The sequence below is a fragment of the Bactrocera tryoni genome, chromosome 5 (genome assembly GCF_016617805.1).
Source record: "Bactrocera tryoni isolate S06 chromosome 5, CSIRO_BtryS06_freeze2, whole genome shotgun sequence".
Classification (NCBI taxonomy): Eukaryota; Metazoa; Arthropoda; class Insecta; order Diptera; family Tephritidae; genus Bactrocera; species Bactrocera tryoni.
The window spans coordinates 5,597,434-5,617,964 of NC_052503.1; the positions used below are offsets into that span (position 1 = coordinate 5,597,434).

The 20,531-nt window shown below is 36.6% G+C and overlaps 2 protein-coding genes across 2 annotated transcripts in view; one reads left to right on the forward strand and one right to left on the reverse strand.

Moving 5' to 3' along the window:
* Nucleotides 1-20,531, reverse strand: part of LOC120777079 (elongation factor-like GTPase 1) — a 181,599-nt gene that overhangs the window by 113,600 nt on the left and 47,468 nt on the right. The gene's annotated exons all lie outside the window — the stretch shown is intronic.
* The window catches only part of LOC120777081, a 63,802-nt gene that overhangs the window by 1,898 nt on the left and 41,373 nt on the right, over nt 1-20,531 (forward strand). The gene's annotated exons all lie outside the window — the stretch shown is intronic.

Below are 20,531 nucleotides of genomic sequence, written 5' to 3' on the forward strand. Positions count from 1 at the left end.
TTAGTTATAGAGATCTAAAGGGCCTGATTAAAGTAAAGTGGCCATTTTGAAACCAAAATATTTTTTATCGAATCAGATATACACAATTACATATTAAAAATTTAATAAAAAATTAATTAATTAAATTTTTAATTGGCAACCAATTGTTGAGGTATTCAACATATCCCTGAGAATATTGAAATTATTTTGATCTAAAAGTATATTCTGCAATGAATAGATTGACACTCATAACTACCAGGAGCATACAATTTATATGGATCACTATTTCATTTTAAAACCATTTTCCCAAGCTGCTGGTACTTATATTTCTTTATTATAAAATAGCAAGCTTGATTCTCATTATAAAGACGGTAAAAAGGCCGCTCAAACTAATTTTCAGTTATGACGACTTAAATGCAGATTTTGAAACTGCACAAAAAAATCTACAATTGATTTCAAAAACAAATAAAAACGTAAAACTCGGTGGCACTGAAGTCCTCTTCACAAATAAATTGTTTCCAAATCAAAACTTCATTTTAATTGGCCGGATCGGTTGTTTGGCAGTATATGCTTCAGTAGTTTCATCTCTACAATTTTTATAAGATTGTATTTTCAACTTGGATTATACTGTTTGGTAAATTCCGGGACGATATCTTGCCGAAAAACAACAATGAAATTGATTCTGATAGTTCAGTTTGCATGGCATCTACTGGGTAGTCGAAAAAGCCTTCGTATTTGTAATCAATCTTCAACTTATTTTTTTTTATATGTATAATAAACTTTAATGTATATGTACCATTTTGACCAATTCGACCACTTTTTGCCATTTTTCCGGTAGCGGCATTATTCCATCAGTGTAAAACTTTTACTCCATTAAAGGATTTCTGCATTGACCGAAACAAATGGTAGTCCGATGGTGCAAGGTCATAGCTCTATGGTGGATGCTTTAAAACTTCCCAGCCAAGCTCTCCCAGTTTTTGCCGAGTAACCAAGGTCTGGCGTTGTCCTTTCTGTTGATCAGTTCCGGCCGTTTTTTTCGATTGAGTGCTTCGATTTCATCAGTTGTTGACAGTAAATTGTAGAATCAATCGTTCGACCCTGGCTGGAGTAGCTCATAGTGGATGATTCCTTTCCAATCCCACCAAACACTCAGCATATCATTTCGAGGCGTCAATCCGGGCTTTACGACCATTTGTTGAGCTTCACCAAGCTTGGATCATGATTTTATTTGCACATTATTGTCGTATTTGATCCACTTTTCGTCTCCTGTTAGCATTCGCTTCAGAAATGGTTCGATTTCATTTCGTTTCAGCAAAGAATCGCAGATGTTAATTCAGTCCATTACATTTTTCACAGACAATTTAATTGGTACCCAAACATCGAACTTCTTTTTGTAGTCAGCCTTTTGAAAATGGTTCAAAATCGTTTGATGACGAATGTTAAGTTCCTTAGCAATGTCGTGGTTGCTTATGTCATGGTCCTGGTTAATCTTTTCCTTAATTTCATCGACTTTTTCAACGGTAGGTCGACCGGAGCGAGGTGCCTCTTTCACATCGAAATTTCCAGAACGGAAGCGAGCGAACCATTCTTGTGCTACAAGAACTGATACAGTATCGTCTCCGTAAACTTCACAAATTTTGTTGGTTGCTTTCGTGGGATTTTTCCCTTTTTTATACAAAAATTTCAAAATATTTTTTCATTATTTTCACTCACTTCTGAACAGCTATAATTGTTTTCTACTTCCTCGAGGTTATTATTTTTTGGTTAAAATCTCACCTTTCTAACACTATATGGTATGACACAATGTGATTGGTAGCACTGGAGATATACGAGTGCAACGACATCTATTGACAAAATACGAAGAGTCTTTTTCGACTACCCAATATATAAAATAGTAGTCCGATCTGAAAAACCTCGGAGATGGTCGTATCGTCTTAGGCAATTCTATGCCGAATTTTGTGCAGATATCTTGTCAAATAACAAAAAAATACTTGATTTGGGTCATTCAATTTTTATTGCAATTAAATGTATGCTATTGGGGTCCAATATTGGCGGGCCGAAAAACGGGCAGCTTCTTTAGCAAAAAAGGACGTGCGCAAAATTTCAAGTCGGTGTATCTGAGGAACTAGTGCGCGTATGTACAGACAGACAGACAAAGAGTAGAACATGGCTAAATCAACTCAGCTCATCATGCTGATTATTTACGTATATAAAACTTAATATGCCTTGTTCAAAGTATTAATATATAGGAAACCCGCCTGGTTCTTCTCTTGTAAACTGGATAAATTCGACGTTTAAATTATGCTTCCTGCATTTTACCGCCTTGCAATTTTAAATCTGCTTTGAAAAATGTTTTTGACGGTCAATAAACGTAAATCAAGTTCACCGCAAATCGCCAAATCTGACTCTTATAACCAAAGGGACCAGCAGATTCGTTAATGTGCCTTGTATACTTGTATGTATGTATGTTCAAAATATCTCGTGGAAATTATGAGATCAACCAAAACATGCACACATATTTGCTACTTGCAAGAAGTGGCAAGCGACTGCAACAAAAGCACGAGTAATAACAGTATCTATTGACTGGGGATAGAGTAGTGATTGCCTGCCAAGTAATACAACAAATATGTGCAACAACAAGCAGCAACAACATCGGCAACATTACAAATGCGTGTAGCGCAAGGCAAACGATTGTTTCGGTGAATGCCACTTGTTGCAATCGAACAAAACCGTTTCACAACATTAACAACAGCAATATCAACAACATGCAAGCCAACAACAAAAACAGCCACATTAAATGCAACCAATGCTATGGAGATAGTTGCAACTGCATTCTACTATTATTGCTGTATTTTCAATACAGCAATGTTGTTGTTGCTGTAGTTGGTATGAATTGATTGTGATTGCTCGGCACTGAACTCGTGGCCTTACCGTCGCGCTGCAGCGCCGGAGCAACAAAGTAGAAATTATGAAGAGATATTCTTGCCGCATTTGTGTACATGTGTGTGTGTGTGCCGCAATATTTGTTGCAACGTTGTGTTGCTTTGCGCTGATGCTGGTGCTGGTGCTTTCAAAGTAAATCGATTGTCATAAAAGCGGCTATACATATATACTTCTTTATGTACATATGTATATGTACATATACATAGTCATTGACAACAACAATAACAGCAATCGTGCCCGAAAGCAATTGTTATAAAAGTACGTATAAAAGCACAGTTTGCACTGGCGAACTAACGGCAATTGTAATATCAACTGCAGCAAATAGCATAATGGCACATCAATAAACAACAGTAATGAAACAGTTGAGGACAAGTACTCGCTACTCGTTGCGCTCTTGTGTGCCCGTACAATGTATTCATGTGCTCTCGTGCATCTATTCGTCTGTGGCGAAGCAGAATTCGCACACAAGTGCTAAAAGCTAATCGTACGCCGCATTAAAGAAGAGTGGAAATACGGTGGATCGATTGTGCGCAGACGTTTATGACACACTGTAGACGGTATAACTGTATAGGTATATGTACATTTTTATATAATGTACTTATTTGGATACACATATATGTACAATAAGTACAAATATACCCGTTTCAACAACTATTAGAAAGTTATGTCGATGTAATATTAGCCACTCTGAAATGACGAAGGAACTATGCAAAAACAAGTAAGGAAGGGCTCAGTTCTGGTGACACCGAACATTTTTTACTCTCGCATGATAAAGTGATAATCAAAATTTCATTATCCGTCATTTACATATTTTTCAAATACCGTATTTGTGTAAAGTTTTATTCCGCTATCATCATTGGTTCCTAATGTATATCCTCGTATTATACAGAGAAAGCATCAGATGGAATTCAAAATAGCGTTATATTGGAAGAAGGCGTGGTTGTGAACCGATTTCACCCATATTTCGTACATGTCATCAGGGTGTTAAGAAAATATTATATACCGAATTTCATTGAAATCGGTTGAGTAGTTCCTGAGATATGGTTTTTGGTCCAAAAGTGGGCGACGCCACGCCCATTTTCAATTTTTAAAAACAGCCTGAGGTCAGCTTCCTTCTGCCATTTCTTCCCATTTAGTGTTTTTGACGTTTTTTGTTAGTCGGTTAACGCACTTTTAGTGATTTTCAACACAACCTTTGTATGGGAGGTAGGCGTGGTTATTATCCGATTTCTTCCGTTTTTGAACTGTATATCGTCACCTGAAATGCAAAATAACGTATCATCAAAAAATTCTAAATTGAGTGTCTTATTGATTACGCTTCACTACTTCAAATTACATACATAATATTACATATGTTCAACATTTTCAGGTCCTGCGGTTTTAACCAGTTTTAACCAATATTAAAATTTTGTTTCACTCATGTTCCAATTTATTACATGTTTCATTCATGCCACTGTAAATTTCCGAAAATGTTGTTACGTTATTTTGCATTTCAGGTGACGATATGGAAATGCCTGAAGGAAACGACTCTGTAGAGTTTGGTTAACATAGCTATAGTAGTTTCCGAGATATGTACAAAAAACTTAGTAGGGGGCGGGGCCACGCCCTCTTTTAAAAAAAAATTGCGTCCAAATATGCCTCTCCCTAATGCGATCCTTTGTGCCAAATTTCATTTTAATATCTTTATTTATGGTTTAGTTATGACACTTTATAGGTTTTCGGTTTTCGCCATTTTGTGGGCGTGGCAGTGGGCCGATTTTTCCCATCTTTGAACTTAACCTTTTTATGGAGCCAAGAAATACGTGTACCAAGTTTCATCATGATATCTCAATTTTTACTCAAGTTACAGCTTGCACGGACGGACGAATAGACAGACATCCGGATTTGAACTCTGCTCGTCACCCTGATCATTTTGGTACATATAACCCTATATCTGACTCGTTTAGTTTTAGGACTTACAAGCAACCGTTATGTGAACAAAACTATAATACTCTCCTTAGAAACTTTGTTGCGAGAGTATAAATATAAGGTAGTCGAAATGGTACAAGTAGTCCGATGGTGAAAGGTCAAAATTTCCCAGCCAAACGCAGTATTTGCAGAGTCATCAAAGATGTGTGTTTTTAGCATGGTTCTGATGGAAGACGAAGCCCTTTCTGTTGATCACTTCTGACCAACCAGTTTTTTTCGATTTCTTGCTTCAATCTCATCAGTTATTGACAGTAAAATGTTGAATCGACCAAGCTGGAGCAGCAGTGGATGATTCCAATCCCACCAAACAATCAGCATAGCCTTTCGAGGCGTTAATCCTGGCTTTGCGACCATTTGTTGAGCTTCACCACCTTTGAACCATGATCTCTTTCGCTCATTATTGTCGTATTTGATCCACTTTTCGTCTCCTGTTATCATTCACTTCAGAAATGGTTCGATTTCACTTCGTTTCAGCAAAGAAACGCAGGTGTTAAATCGGTTTATTAAATTTTTCATAGACAACTCATTTGGTGCCGAAACATCGAGCTTCTTTTTGTAGTTATTCTTTTGTAAATGGTTCAAAACCGTTTGATGATGAATGTTAAGTTCCTTAGCGATGTCCTGGCTGCTTATGTGACGGTGTCTTGGTCAATATTTTCCATAATTTCATCGACTTTTTCAACGATACGTCGACCAGAGCGACATCGAAATTTGTAGACGAAAGCGAGCAAGCCATTGCTGTGCTACACGAACTGATACAGCATCTTCTTCGTAAACTTCACAAATTTCATTGGTGGCTTTCGTGGCATTCTTCCCTTTTTTAAACAAAAATTTAAAAATATAGCGAATTTCTTCATTATTTTCAATAATTTTTGAACAGCTGTAAGTTTCTTTCATCTTCCCCGAATTCAATTTTTTTGTTGAATGAAACTTAAAAACTCACCTTTGTAACACTATATGGTATTACACTATGTGATTGGTATCACTGGAGATATACGAGTGCCTCCACATCTATTAACAATATACGAAAAGACTTTTTCGACTTTTTAATGAAATAAGAATATTGTTGACATTATTAAAATGTTTGATAAATTATATGTTTTCTCCCACTTTCATTAATTCGCAACACCTTTATTATAATAACCTGATGCGGGATTGCTCATCATAAGCACCTGGCAGTCTCTTACATCAAGGCAGAAATCAAGAAAACTCGCAAATTTCGATCCGGCAAACCGCAGTGGGTGTTGCAATGAGCGCCGACGACTTTTTCCAGCTTTCCATTAGCCATTGCACGCTTTGTTTGGCGCACACTGTGTTTTATGCAAGCACATTAATATGCCGTTGTCGGTGTTGTTGTTGTTATATCTTTTTGTGTTTTGAAAATCCGAGTGTGGTTTGCAATTTGTTACTACTGACCTATAAATTTAATTCATTCGCTATGGTCAATGCCAACGGCATTTGTGGTGGTGGAGTGGCCGTTGCCACATAAATTATCCGCGCCGGCATGTCTTCTGCCTGCCCGCGCCGGCAGCAACACCAAATGCCGCTGCGGAAAACCACAAAAGCGCGGAGTGTGTGGTGTACAAATCAGCTACATCTTCGCTGATTTTTGTTATTATTGCTTTTGTGTATATGTGTGTGTGTGGAACGTGGAACTGCTTGCGTCGTACACTTCAATGGACATTAGTGCCAATATCTGCGGACATTGTGTGTGTGTGTGTGTGTGTCTGCAACGTCATCATCATTGCTTGATATTCGATAGAAAATTCTCTCGTTGGCAATTGTAATGCAATCGCAACGTCAATAACAACAAAAGCACTGACAATTGTTGCGGCAACAACAACGCCATCACAATTGTGGCAGACCATGAACTATTAATAAAAATGTCAATGTGTTGGTGGCATGCCTCACGTTCACCTACACTTGTTGCTGCCACTGTCGTTGCTTGGACATTCGCGTTATGTTTGTTGGTCAACAAGTCACACTCATTCAGCGCCAATTCGCAATTCACAATCTATCCATTCGAAGCCTGCGGCTCACACACACACACATACTTACGTACGTGTACATATAATTACACACGACTAGTGTCGTTGGTACACTTCTGTTCGGCGGCAGCAGCTGGTTTATTATGCCACATTCTTGCCTTGTCGACCACCAATCGGCAACAAATGGTATTTATGGTTTATTGTCGATAGAGAAACGTCTTTATTGGACTTACCTGCAAAGAGAAGAAAGCGAAGAAAAATCTTTAGCATCTTATGGTGATAAATATGGAAAAGCAAAGCAAAATGTTTTAATAATACTAAATGGCATCGGTTCTTTGGTTTTGATTGTTCGGCGCTTAAGACAAAGAATTAAGTATCTTATAATTATAATAACAAAGACCGGTTGTAACGGCTAACTGTTATTAATTTGCTGCTCATTGGTGTCTATTGTTTTATATTGAGGGCATGGCGAGCACGTGCTCATCGCTTTATTGTGTTATAATATACTTAGTAAATTATTATTTGAATAATTATTTTCATATTTTTAACCAAATGAATATGTGGGAGAGTTACATCGATATATAATTGCGATTTAATTTTTTTAATAAATTTTTGAAATTTCTGTAGGGTGGCAACCATGTTCTAATTTTGCTTAACTTAATCGCTTTGGATTAAATGAAAACTTTGCACTGCAATTTTTAATCAATGAGTTGCTTTCAAGAAATTGTTTAAATAGGTGGCAACGCTATGAATAACAATTCTGTCAAAAACGAGTTTTTCAGTTTATCAGCATTGCACAATCGAATTAAAGTTTTTTTTCATATGTAAATTTTTTTTTAAACATCTGGTAACTCTTTTTAAGTAATTTTATATAGATATCAACTCCAAAGATTTTTAATTCAAAGAAAAATACAAACTTGTACTGAAATTTTTAATAATTTAATTAGTATAAAAAAATAAAAAAAGGTGGCAACGTTATGAAAAATAATTTTGCCATAAACGAGTTTTTTTAGTTTACCAGTATTGGAAAATTTAATTACATTTATTTTTCATATGCAAATTTTTATTAAAACGTCTGGCAACACTTTTTAAGTAATTTTATATACATTTATATCAACTCCAAAGATTTTTAATTCAAAGAAAAATTGGCTGCAGTTGCTAATATATACCATTTATATAAATATATAATAACCATATTTTATAGATAACTTCGGATTTTAGGTTTGGAATTGTCATTAAATTAAATAGAAAGGCTTGTGCAGGAGTTCTTTTATAAGTATATCAGACAGCAAATTTAAAGTCAGGCTAAAAATTGACATCAAAAATTATATAGATGCCATATTTGATATACTTAAAAAAACTTACTAATCCAATCATTATTTGAAATGAAAATAAAATATTCTAACGGTACTAGTGGAGACCAACAGATTAAATGAAATAATATTAGTTCAAGCCAAACCCAATAACACCCATATAACTTACACATTAACGTATAACAATAAACGAGCTTAAAAAGAAGCGAAGAAAGTTCTTCTCCCTAACCTTACATTTTCTGCCATAGCCACATATTACATTCTAACCTTAATCTCTATGTTTATGCATTGCATATTTCAACAGATTTTCACTTTGTCTACCACATAGCGTACATAGATCATCAGTCTAATGTTAGCTATAACGGTGTTCTAGTGCTAGTAATCAGCGCCTAAGATAATAATGTGAAAAAGTGTCAGTTTCAAGTTGATCGATCGCCGCAGACACAAACCACAGCAGACTTAGTTGTAGCTACTGATTGTGGTCAAAGCGGGCACACACAGACACATACATATATGTATGTATGCGATGCGTGTGTGTTGTCGTAAGACAAAAGTGTGTCACCAGCTGTGCTGCTACAAATGGCACGTTGGTTGGCCGGGAGAGCTTTGTATTTGGAGCGCGCTGCCGCACCCTGCACACTGCAGGGCCCCAAATACCACAGAGACAAAGCCGTTTTTAGTTACAGTATTTAGCTGCTTGGAAGTAACTGTTCTACAATAGTGAGTGAAGAAAGAAGAAGTGAAAAGAAAACGATTTTAGTACAAAATGAAATAAGTTACTCATCTAATGGGTCATCTAATGGGTCTTTCTTTATCTCACTATTGTAAGTTTTCGACATTTTTCGGTTTCTGCCTGACGCAAATGTCAAGCTCGCAAAGATCAAAGGGTGCAGCATGTAGAAAATGTGTATGAAAATTTCGTATTATCTTTGTTTGGTATTTTCCTTTAATTTCCAAATCCATTTTAGCGCCAAAAGAGATGGAAAGCTCAGAATAGTGCCTCTAAATTTAAAGAGGGGCTTTTTTATAGAAATGTGCAAAAGCAGCGTGTGTGCACTCGCATTCCCGCTAGTGACCACGCTGCCACCAGGCGCGTAGCACTGAAAAGCAACAACAAATATGTGTGGGCGCCGTTTGTTTGACTCCGGCAATCGCTTTGTTTTTATCCGATTTTTCGTGTCAACAAATTCACTTTCTTTACAATTTCGTGCCATTTGACAAAGGGCAACAACACTTTTCGTTTTCGCCCTGACGATGGTATGTGTGTTTGTAAGTTGCAATACATTTATGTAGAATTATAATGTTATGCCCGGTTGATTGATAAAATCGATAAATTATTGCTGTTGACTGAGTTCGTCGCCCACACGCAAGTGAGGAATATTCAAAGATAGAGCTAATAAATGAGCGAGTGCAAAGTGGTTGCTATAATGGGAAGTGAAATGGTTAAAAAACCAATTTAGAGTTCACTAACTGATAGGCACTTATATATGGAGGGGATGTGTTAGATAATGACGGCTCTGAGGGGCATGAACTGCGTCATGAGCGAAAGTAGCAAGCTATTCTGGTTCCGGTTTGCTGTTTGGGAGATAATTAAGAGAAAAGTGTAAAATGCAAAATAAAATAAAACGAAATAATAAAATATAATAATAACAGTAAATACAAATATTCTCTGGACAATTGTTGACAGTACAGTTCCGAATTAAGGGTTTGACCTTAGGGCAGTAACTGACAGTCCCTGTCGATCTCACTAAACATTTGCAACCTCCTTCCTGACCACCGTTTGCGCCGGCTCATCGTGTTTTGGCTGTAAAATGTTGCGTATTTTCACTTAGTTGGTGCTCATCTTTAACGGGTACTCAAAGAATACTGAATCTTAAAAATGCAAAACTGTTTAAGAAGTTTGTTTATAACGAAATTTTATCTTTCCAATGCCATATTATGTATTATGTATATTGATAAGTCGAAAAAGTCTTTTCGTATTTTGTCAATAGATGTCGTTGCAGTCGTTTATCTCCAGGTTGGAAAAGTGAGATTTAAGCTTCATTCAAATAAAAAAAATTAAATTCGGGGAAGTTGAAAAAAGTTACAGCTGTTCAAAAATGAGTGGAAATAATGAAGAAATTCCCTATATTTTGAAATTTTTGTATAAGAATGGCAAAAAGTGGTCGACCAAAATAGTACATCTTAGTTTATTTATTTATTTGTATAAATAAAAAAAGATAAAACGTTTGATTAGAAATACGAAAAGACTTTTTCGACTACCCAATATATAACGCTATATCTAACTCAATTATTTTGAAGTGATACAAACAACCGTTAGGTGAGCAAAATTATTGCGCTCTGTAACAACATGTTGCAAGAGTATAACTAGCACGACATAACTTTAGGACTCATGCATTAAATCATTGACCCTCTTCTTCTTGTTATAAAAAAAGCAGGTATGATTTTACAGTTTAATTATTCTGCAGCTGTTTTTTTAATTGCTGAAGAATCGTAGCGCTGCATTCCGCAACATAATGAAATAATTAAATTAACAACTTCATTCGACAAGCAAAACAACAAGCGAGTCCTTTCACCGTAACAACCGAAGCGCACTAATGACCGCAACAGCATTCTGGCTGCAAATAACTCGGCAATTGGAGGACAAATAAGCGGCAGCTACTACAACTGCTATTGGTGAATAGAATTTTAATTGGCACAATGCACAATTAGACAGTTAGTCAGCCGAAACAAGCAACTACAACAAAGAGTGGGCACTGGCGCACACTTAGCGGCTTGCAGCTAAGCTTTATGTCTCGTAAAATGGCTAATGGCGATTTGACATGTGGCACACAGCAGCAGCACATATGTGTGTGTGTGTGCACAATGAATTGCAAGCGCACAGTTAGTTGACTGTTTGATCGCATGTCGTCGGCATTTAGTCGAACTTTCGCCTCTATCAATGGCCAATCAAAAATAAATCATGCTCAGAACAAGAATTCTTTTACAAAAACAACATTATTTGCAAGCGCTGTCGGCAGCCAATCAAAATAGAAGTCAACAACTCAGTGACTTTCTACAATGTACTAATTTCTATAGAAAATTTCCGCTGTCCCGTTGCATTAATGCAAAATAAATAATGGTTCAATAAAACTTACATTCTAGCCGGCTAACTACTGCTTGATTAATTAATGGTGAAGGAGGCTTTTGCCGCAATGTCACTTCCACTTAACTGGCAACTATCAAAGCCACAAACTGCAATGCCAATGGTGTGCTTTCCGCTGCGCATGCGCAAATGACGCTTGTCTAATTGTTGCGGTTTTTTTTTATTGAGTGGTAGTTATTTACTAAGCCGTTGGCTTTTGCATGTGTTGTACGATGTAAAAATGTAGATATGTTTGTACATTGGATTCGGTTGACAGGAAAATGTTTTATTTCAAAGTAATATTAGAAAGTTCCGTTAAATTTACATTTAAGCCAAAGAGGCTTTTAAATTTATTAAATTAGTACTTAAATTATTTTTTTATTTTGAAATCTGGGAAATCTTATTTAAAAGAAATTTTCAAATTTCTTATCCCAAATTTCAAAAAAAAAAAAATAAAATAAAATTTCCTAAACAATAAAAATATTTTTTTTTATTTATAATTTAAGTTTGTAATAAAAAAATTAAAATTCTCATTTTTCGCGATTATATATTTTTTAATCTACCATTTTCAAATAGAACTCTCAGAGAGCCCTCATCTTCAATACTCTGTGGCAGTGTTCAGCAAATTTAAATATTCAAAGGATTTATATTTTATCAAATTTTAATTCCGATTTTGTGATTAAAAATTTAATTTTCAAAAATTTATTTCGATTTTGAGTGAAAAATTTGAGATTTAATTTTTAACCAAAATTTTTTTTTTTATAAAATAAATATATTATATATAGTAGATTTCCTTTTCGAATACTCAGATTTTATTTATAAATCGGCATTTAAGTGTGACCTTATATAGTGAATAGCATGAAAGTACCGTTAACTCTGCACACAAATCACTTCCAAGCCTTTCAAAATATGGAAAGAAGAGAAAGACAAAAGAAAGGGTAGCATGTACCAGCAAACCACTATCAAATGCATCGATCTGCGCAAGCGATGAATCAAATTTAAGCGAGCGATTAAACAAAAGCGCTCCAGGCAAAATAAAAAAATATGTCAAATGGGTGCACTGAAAACACAAATCAGTGCAATAAAATCAAAAACAACAAGAGCGCGCCACTAGTGGACAAAACCCAAAACGTCCGAATAGAAGCAGCTCGACTAAAATCATTTCCACCAAACCATTACCATATAGGCAGGGATAAAGCCAACCGTTTGGTTTGTCCTCACCGCAACAACAATGATTTTCTTCCGGCTATGAATGCAAACCAGCTGTCACAGCGATAACTGTTTGGCGCTGGAGCTGCAAGCGAGCGCATATGAGACTCAGCTGGCGATTGTCGCCTAACGCGACGCTTTAGATCGCTTGTTTTATGCTTTACGCCGCTTTGACTTTTTAGGTTACCGCATACGCACACACTTGTATGAGCTATATATATTTTTACCAAATTTACAGTAACAATGAAGTCGGCTTGTTTCCGCATACTTGGCTTTTTGTAGTATATCTTGTTTACATTTGTTTGGTTTACAATGTTTGCTTTGATTTGCGCCTCCGCTGCCTAAGCAGCTAAGTGGCACCCCACACAGACACACACACACACATGCACCTGCGTTTATATACATATGTGTGCCTGTGCGGTGGCATGTGAATTAGTAAACAAAGTTCGCTGCTTAAGTCTTTCGTTTTGTATACCCACGCGCGCACTTGACTTCCAACGCCCGGCGCGCTGTTTCATTTTCATTTTCAATCTATGCTAACACGCTTTGTAGGGCAGCAGCTGTTGCTGCTACGCTGCCACCGCCAAGTGCGTCTTAAGCGATTTCGTATGCGCTGCTGGGTTTTCATAAAAGACACCACGGCGCTGCATACTAATTTCACTTTTCGCTAAGTAAAAGTGCTGACAAGTGTTCTGTCGTACTTTAGGCATTTACATGCACATCTTATGTATTTATAGTTTCTTTTTTGTTCATTGTCATTTTCTTTTTTGATTATTTGACTTTTTAACAGATTTTACAAGTGATAGTTTTCTTTAAGTGGGAGTTTAAATAATTTCCTCTGTGGGCCGTCTCTTAGTGATGCTGTAGGTAGTGGTTGCCAGGGAGTGCTACTTTCTTATTTATAAAAATAATGAAAATACTTGTCTGATTCCTATGTGAGCTATTGAAGGCTTTGAATATAACATCCTTAATCTCTGACTATTCTTGACAATCTTTTTCTAAAAACTTCATACATGATATAAATACTAAGCTTTAGCGAAGTACTATTGGCACTATATTTTAATGAAATTTTTTTTTCATTTTCAAATTAAAATTCGAAAATATTATTAGAACGCTCTCTATATATTCTCTATAATGGGCAAAGACTATTTCCGTTCTTAGGTGTTTTCTTAGAGAATATTAAACCATTTTCCCATTAAAGTGTTCGAAAGTGGGAAATTTGTTTATAGCTAAGATTCCATCTGCTCAAATCAAACTGGTAACAGTTCTAAACAAGCAACTCTAACTTAGATTGCGGTCTCCATGACATTGCTCATGTTCAATGGTTGGGTAGATTGCCAATTTTAATTCGATTCTAATTTCTTTCTCAGAATAGTGGTCAGACGTCTTGAAAGACCAGTTGAAAAGTCTCCGGCCTGACGCATAGATTGCGATACTAGAATCCATATGATATTTAGTTGACCCTAACCTTCACCTTGTACCTTTGTTGGTTCATAAGTTTGTGAAATACATCATTTTGAGTTAAGCAACTTTTGTTATTGTGAAAAAAATCATAAAAATATATTTCACGTTTGATAAAATATTGATTTTGAAGGGAAAAAATACGGTTGAAGCAAAATCTTGGCTTGGCGAAAGGTTTCCGGACTCTGACTCAAGAAAATCAACCATCAAGGTTTGGTGTGCTTAGTTTAAACGTGGTGAAATGAACACCGAAGGCGGTAAACCAAGTGGACGTCCAAAAGAGGTTGTTGCCGCCGAAAACATCAAAAAAGTCTACCAAATAATTTTGGATAACCGTAAAGTGAAGTAGTTCGAGATAGCAGGTACTTTAACGATATCAAAACAAGGTATGATATACATCATTCACGAATATTTGGATATGAGAAAACTCTGAGCAAAGTGGTTGCCGAGCGAGCTCACTTTTGACCAAAAACAAGGACGAGTTGATGATTTAGAGCAGTCTTTGGAGATGTTTAAGCTCAAGAAACCCGACTTTTGCGTGATATGAGACAGGGGATGAAACATATCTGCATCATTTCACTCTGAAGTCCTATCGATAGTCATCCCAGTGGACTGCACACGATGAACGCGCTCCAAAGCACATGGAAAACCGCAACAGCCGGCAGGCAAGGTTATGGCATTTTGATTTTAGAAAGATGCCTATTTTTATTGACTACCGTGGAATAGGAAAGACCATCAACAGAGACATCAACGTTATTGGAACGTTTGAAAGACGAAATTGCGGAAAAACGGTCGCATTTGAAGAAAAAGAAAGTTTATTTCACTAAGAGAATGAATCCGTGTCAGAAGTGTTTTTGTTTTGAGTTCTCCATAAGAAATGCCTCCGCATACAAATTACGGATCTCCACCTCTTGGAGATCTCGGAGTCTGAAGAGCTAATGAAAAGGCGGAGGGGAGTTATTTTGCTAGAAGAAGCCTAATTTCAAAGGGTTAATAAATATTAAACCAAAAATAATTAGTTTTAATAAAAAAGCTTTACCCACAAATTTTCAGAAATAAAGCAAAATTGCAGACATATACACAGTAATATTTCTATAAATTGCATATTTCATTACCAAAAAAGTTAGAGCAACAGCTTTTATCTTTAAATACATACTATCTCATTCACTTATTTATAAGGCACATGAAGTATTTATGGATTTAACTAACAAAGCGCGATAGCGAAGTGCACGAGTGAATGAAAGTGACGGTCGCTACTGCCGATGCCAAACTCTTTAGTTCTGGTCTATAAATTTTGCTTTCTAAATAAGGCGCAGAGGCGCTCCTCCTTTCGATTGCGATACTGAAAAGCAGAAAATTGCGCGAAAGCAACAACAACACGTTACAGATAAAAAGGAAAATCAAAACCAAAACACAATAAAGCAGGCAATGAAAAATAAATAAAAATAGAAACAAAAATTAAATAAAAAGTAAAGTAAAAAATAAGAAAAAAGTAAAATAAAAGTAAAAATAGAAAAAAAGTTGCAACAACAAATGTCAGAGCGAATAACACAGCAGTAGCTTGTTGGCGGTATTGAAATCTGCTGGCAGCGGCGGCACCCTGTTGCTTGCCAATTGCAACTTGCTGTGTGGCTTTCGTACATTTGACGCTTTTTTATTTATTTTCCGCTTGTTTTGCTTTATTTTTCTCATTTTGCTTGCTTTTTTGTGATTTTTTGTTTCATTTTACTTTGAAGCGGCACTTTTCCGCACCCGTGTTTTCCTGCTGCAGTCGAAATCTACAAAATCTAGCCAAGAGCTTGTGTGCAAAGTCAAAAGGCTACAACAACAACAACAACAACAAAAGCGTTGCTTAGAAACATTCAGCACCGATTTCACTGCATTGATTTCCTCATCGAAAGCCATGAGCCACAAACGGTTGCCATTTAACGTCTAATAAAAGCCAATTTCGTATGCTTCTTTCACTGCTTGCAACCGATGGCATGCTGCTGCTGCTGTTGTTTCTGCATTGCTTTTAACTGTCGTGCATGATTTGCAGCCGCCAACAACAGCAAAAAGCAGAAATGAATAGGCAAAACACCTTTAACCCTTAGGCTCATTATTGCTTTGGTAATACACACACATACATATACATATATGTATGTATGTATGTGTATGTAAGCACATATAAAGTGGTTTCTTAAAGGCGCGGCGCCGCAAAACCGAAACGCATGCCTAATCAGTGCGCTGCATCTTAATTTGTGCGCGCCGGCTCTTTCCCAGCCCAAGCCGCAGCCGCAGCCGCAGCCGAAGTCTTGTAGATTTGTAAGACTGTGCGCTAACATCTTTCTCCCAGCGCTGGCTTTTCCACCCTCATAGTGCTGTGTGGATTCTGCAGCTATGTTTCTCATACTTTTACTGCGCAACGCGAAGAATGCTGCTTTGATTTCTTTTACTTCTGCTTCTTTTTGCGTTTTATAATTTTTTGTTTGTTTTCTCTTTCCTTGCCTCGCCGAGGTAGCGCTCCCATCATTACAAGCTTGCATTTGTTTTTGTTATTACTCTGTAAATTAACTTTTTTCTTCCGCTAAAAAAACTTTCCAACACACACTCCTTACCACTTACACACACACATCTACACATATGCACACCTTAGTTGCGCTCCTTAGCTGCCGCGGGAATGCCTAGTTTTAGGCTCTGCGCCCGGCCTCCGGGACGAGGCAAAACGAAAGCAAAACACACGCAAAGTTCAAAGTTGCCAGATTTATCATGCTGATTGCGGCATTGACCAGACAGCGTACAATGCGGAATGTTTCTCCGCTTTGCGCCGCGCAAGCCATCGGCACTTCAGTCAAGTCGCTGCTTAGGTCGGTGTTTTCCAGAGTGTGCATGTGTGTGTGTGCGGGTACTTTGCTGATTTAAGGTTTTTACAACTTTGTCTGCTTTTTGGCTTTTTATCGCGCAAGTTTCAGTTTTTGCTTTTATTTCGCTCTTCATAAATGAGTGTGTAGATGGCTTATCGCTCTATAAGCAACCACTAGAAATTGCTTAGATATTTATTGGCATTTTATGGCGTTTTGCTGTTGTTGCTGTTGCTGTTGGGAGTAGCGCAAATGAGCCGCGGTTGTTTGATGCCAGATAAGCCGAGGAGGTAGCTTGTAAGCACTTTTTTCACCACAATCTTTTTACATTTCTAATCTTGGCTTCGGTTACCGATGCCACCATTTATGCCGTTGCTTTGGCACGGTGCCAGGGGAATATGATGATCAAAAAAGACAACACTGTTAAATTCCTTATTGCAGAAAAGTGCAGCGCTACCGAGTTGGTCGGTCATTGCTGCCGCAGCTGGAAGTTTAATGTACGACTTTTATTTCCCTGAAACTCAGAAAGATGCAAACCGATTAGCTACTGTTGTTAATGGGAAAGCAAATAAAGTCATAACTTTTTAATTATTTTCCTCGGCATGCTTAGTTGAACACAGCTAATTTTGGGTTAATTAGCGAATAAAAAATTTTCATTTAAGTACTTGATTTCACCGCCATTCATGAACTCACACAAGAACATTTTTCACGTTGTAGCAGCTGCATTCGAATCGCTGGCCTTTAGAGACTGGCGAATAGAACAAACAACTGGTATGTATATATCTCTATGTCAAGAGAACTCAAACAGAATGAACAGAAATGTGGCGAATCGAGGACAGTTACAAAACTGCTGAAAATATTATAGAAGTATTTTGGGTAGCCTACTTTATCATAAACAGAAATATTTGAGTTTGAGTGGCCGTTGTTGTTGTAGTGGAAAAATTCTATCGCGACTACAGTCCTTGACCGGAAAGAAAATTCGGATCCGTCCCGGTTACGTAAACCCGACTGTCGGGGGAACGGTATTTGAGTGGCTCAAAGTATTCAGTGAAGGTCGTAAAGTTTTCAAAAACTTGTCTTGTGCGAGTCGTCCATGTAAATTCCACAAAAACACAACCGTCCACAAAAATTTACCTCTTGAAATCTTATAGGCGGACTCAACACATTGTGGTTGATATCTTGTGTATGAAGCGTGTCACTCGCACCAAAATATCTGAAAACGACGACAGCTTCTAGCATGACTATGACTGACTTTTTGACCGGACACGAAACGAGAGCCTTTGCTCAGTCACCGCATTCGTCAGACTTGGTTTCGTACGAATTTCTTTCTGTTTCCGATACTGAAAAAATCGCTTCGAGAAATGCTCCTTGAGTCCACTGACCTAACGTATAAAAATTGCAAAAATAATCATAAGGGCAACAAACATATTTAGGGTTGCATACCCATTTATAACCGACCACCAACCACATATTGACAACAAAAATCATTAAAAAATTGTTAATCTAAGCTATTAATATTATGAACAAACAAGGTGCATCACATTAATCATTAATTGTTTCCATAAATTAATGCGAAAAAAAATCATTTTTCACCTGCCGTTTGCCTCCTCACTCATCTAAAGCACAATCATATGTATATATTTATGCACACGCCACTATTTGTTGTTCGCACTTCAATTCAATGCTTCTGCACTGCGCTGCAGCAACGTGTGGCAAGTGAAAGAAGGCGTGGCATGACATGACGCAGCGCCTATCAGTTAGCGCTGTTATAATTTCACAGCAGTGGCATAATCGATTTGTAGTTCGACAATGATTTTTACCAACACAGCGTGCAACAAGCATTTACTATTTGCACGGCAGAGGTTGCATGTTGCAAGCTGCACGTTGCACTTTGTTATTTAATTGCCATGCGTCGTTCACATGTTCAGAGGCGGAAAACGAGCTTCGCTTATGCCTGATTGCCGCTTTGCCTGGCTCACTGCATCGATTTGGCAACAATGGAAAGCAAATACGAGTGTGCAACTCGCCCGCTTGCCAGCGAATCGAACGCGCATCAGCGCTCATTTATCATTTCAATTGTATTTGTATTTTGCCATTTATAAACTTGGCTGCCAAATTGCTGGTTTCGTGTCGATGGAATGCAATGCAGTAGCACTTAATAACAGTGAATGTAACGCATACATATGTACATACATAGTTATATGTACATGCACTTTCGGGAATACAAAAATAAGGAAAGTCTAAAAGCTATCAGCTTTAAGTGATGAGTAAATCAAGGAAATTATTAAAAATTATTTTTATAGTTTGCTAAAACTTTTCAGTTTGAAAATTATATGAGTAACCAATGAATAAGTTACCAATTTTACCAATAAATTAGCTTCGACATCGTAACTCGAACATTTTTCAAGAATAATGAGTATGAGATTTGAAACTATTATTTCTAGTTTTTTATTGGAAAAGTAAATACTGGTGTTTGAGATTCTTCTATAAGGATATAATAGAAATGGTATCTTTATATGAGCTAAAGCCGATATATTTATGCTCGTATTTAAACACAGATCAAAGTATTTAAATTATATATATGTATATATATTCTCTCAATCTCTAATATATTTTCTTTGTTTTATATTTTCAGGTATGTAGAACAGTTTTCGTAACAACTTAGACTATGGTTTCAGCAAAGAATGTGAGTACCAAATATTTCGAATTAAATTTTTTTGTCGTTACATACAGAAGAGCTCACAAAAATTCGTATAATTTTCGAAACGTTTTGGGTTGAATTGCTTGATATTCGCTAATCATTTTCACTTCATTTCATTTTCACTTCATTTTATTTTCAAGAAATCTCATCAATGTTTGGATTGAGCTGTATCATAAATATAAAAAAAAAACAAGTAAGGAAAGCTTAAGTTCATGTGTAACCTAATATTTCATGTTGAAAATTGCAAGAATCAAGGTCCAAGAAATTTCTTCAGGAATATATGGGAGTTGGGGGTAATTTTGCTTCGATTTTATCTATTTTTGCCAGTAACACTTACTATTAACATGTACCTCACATACAATCACAAATCAGATATGGAGTTAGTCAGATGTTCGAAAATCCTGTTAATTATATGGGGGCTAGCTCAAGTTTTCACTCGATTTTATACTTTAATAGAATTGTCTTACAATTTTTTGCCCACAGTATCACACATCAGCTCAATAGCGCCCAACAAGTTCCTGAAATTCATAAGAGCTCTCGGGCTTTTTGCGTACACGTGATAGAGGAGAGGACACAACAGCCCACAGGTCCAAGTGCAAGCCTCAATTAAATTCTATTCTAACGATCCGTATTCGAATTATATATTCGGGTAGAGTAGCATGAAATTCTCTCGCCAAACGACGTAAATTCGGATTATCACTCATTAGTTTGTGTCGTCTTATATTGTTCATATCATATCATTGCAAAAAACTTTTCTTGTTTGTGTTTTCAAATATAAATCATAATCGGAAAGGTCAAACCATAGATGATAGATACTGTCACCTCTTCTACTAATAATACTATTTTCTGACTATAATTCCAAACAAGAGCTTCTGCTAAACATTCAAACAAATCGTAAAGATTTCAGAGAGCGAAATACAAGTATATCACCATTCAGGTAATCTCACGGATTTTTAGAACAATGAAAAATAAAAGACACTGAGGTATGCTTTTACTTTTTCTTAA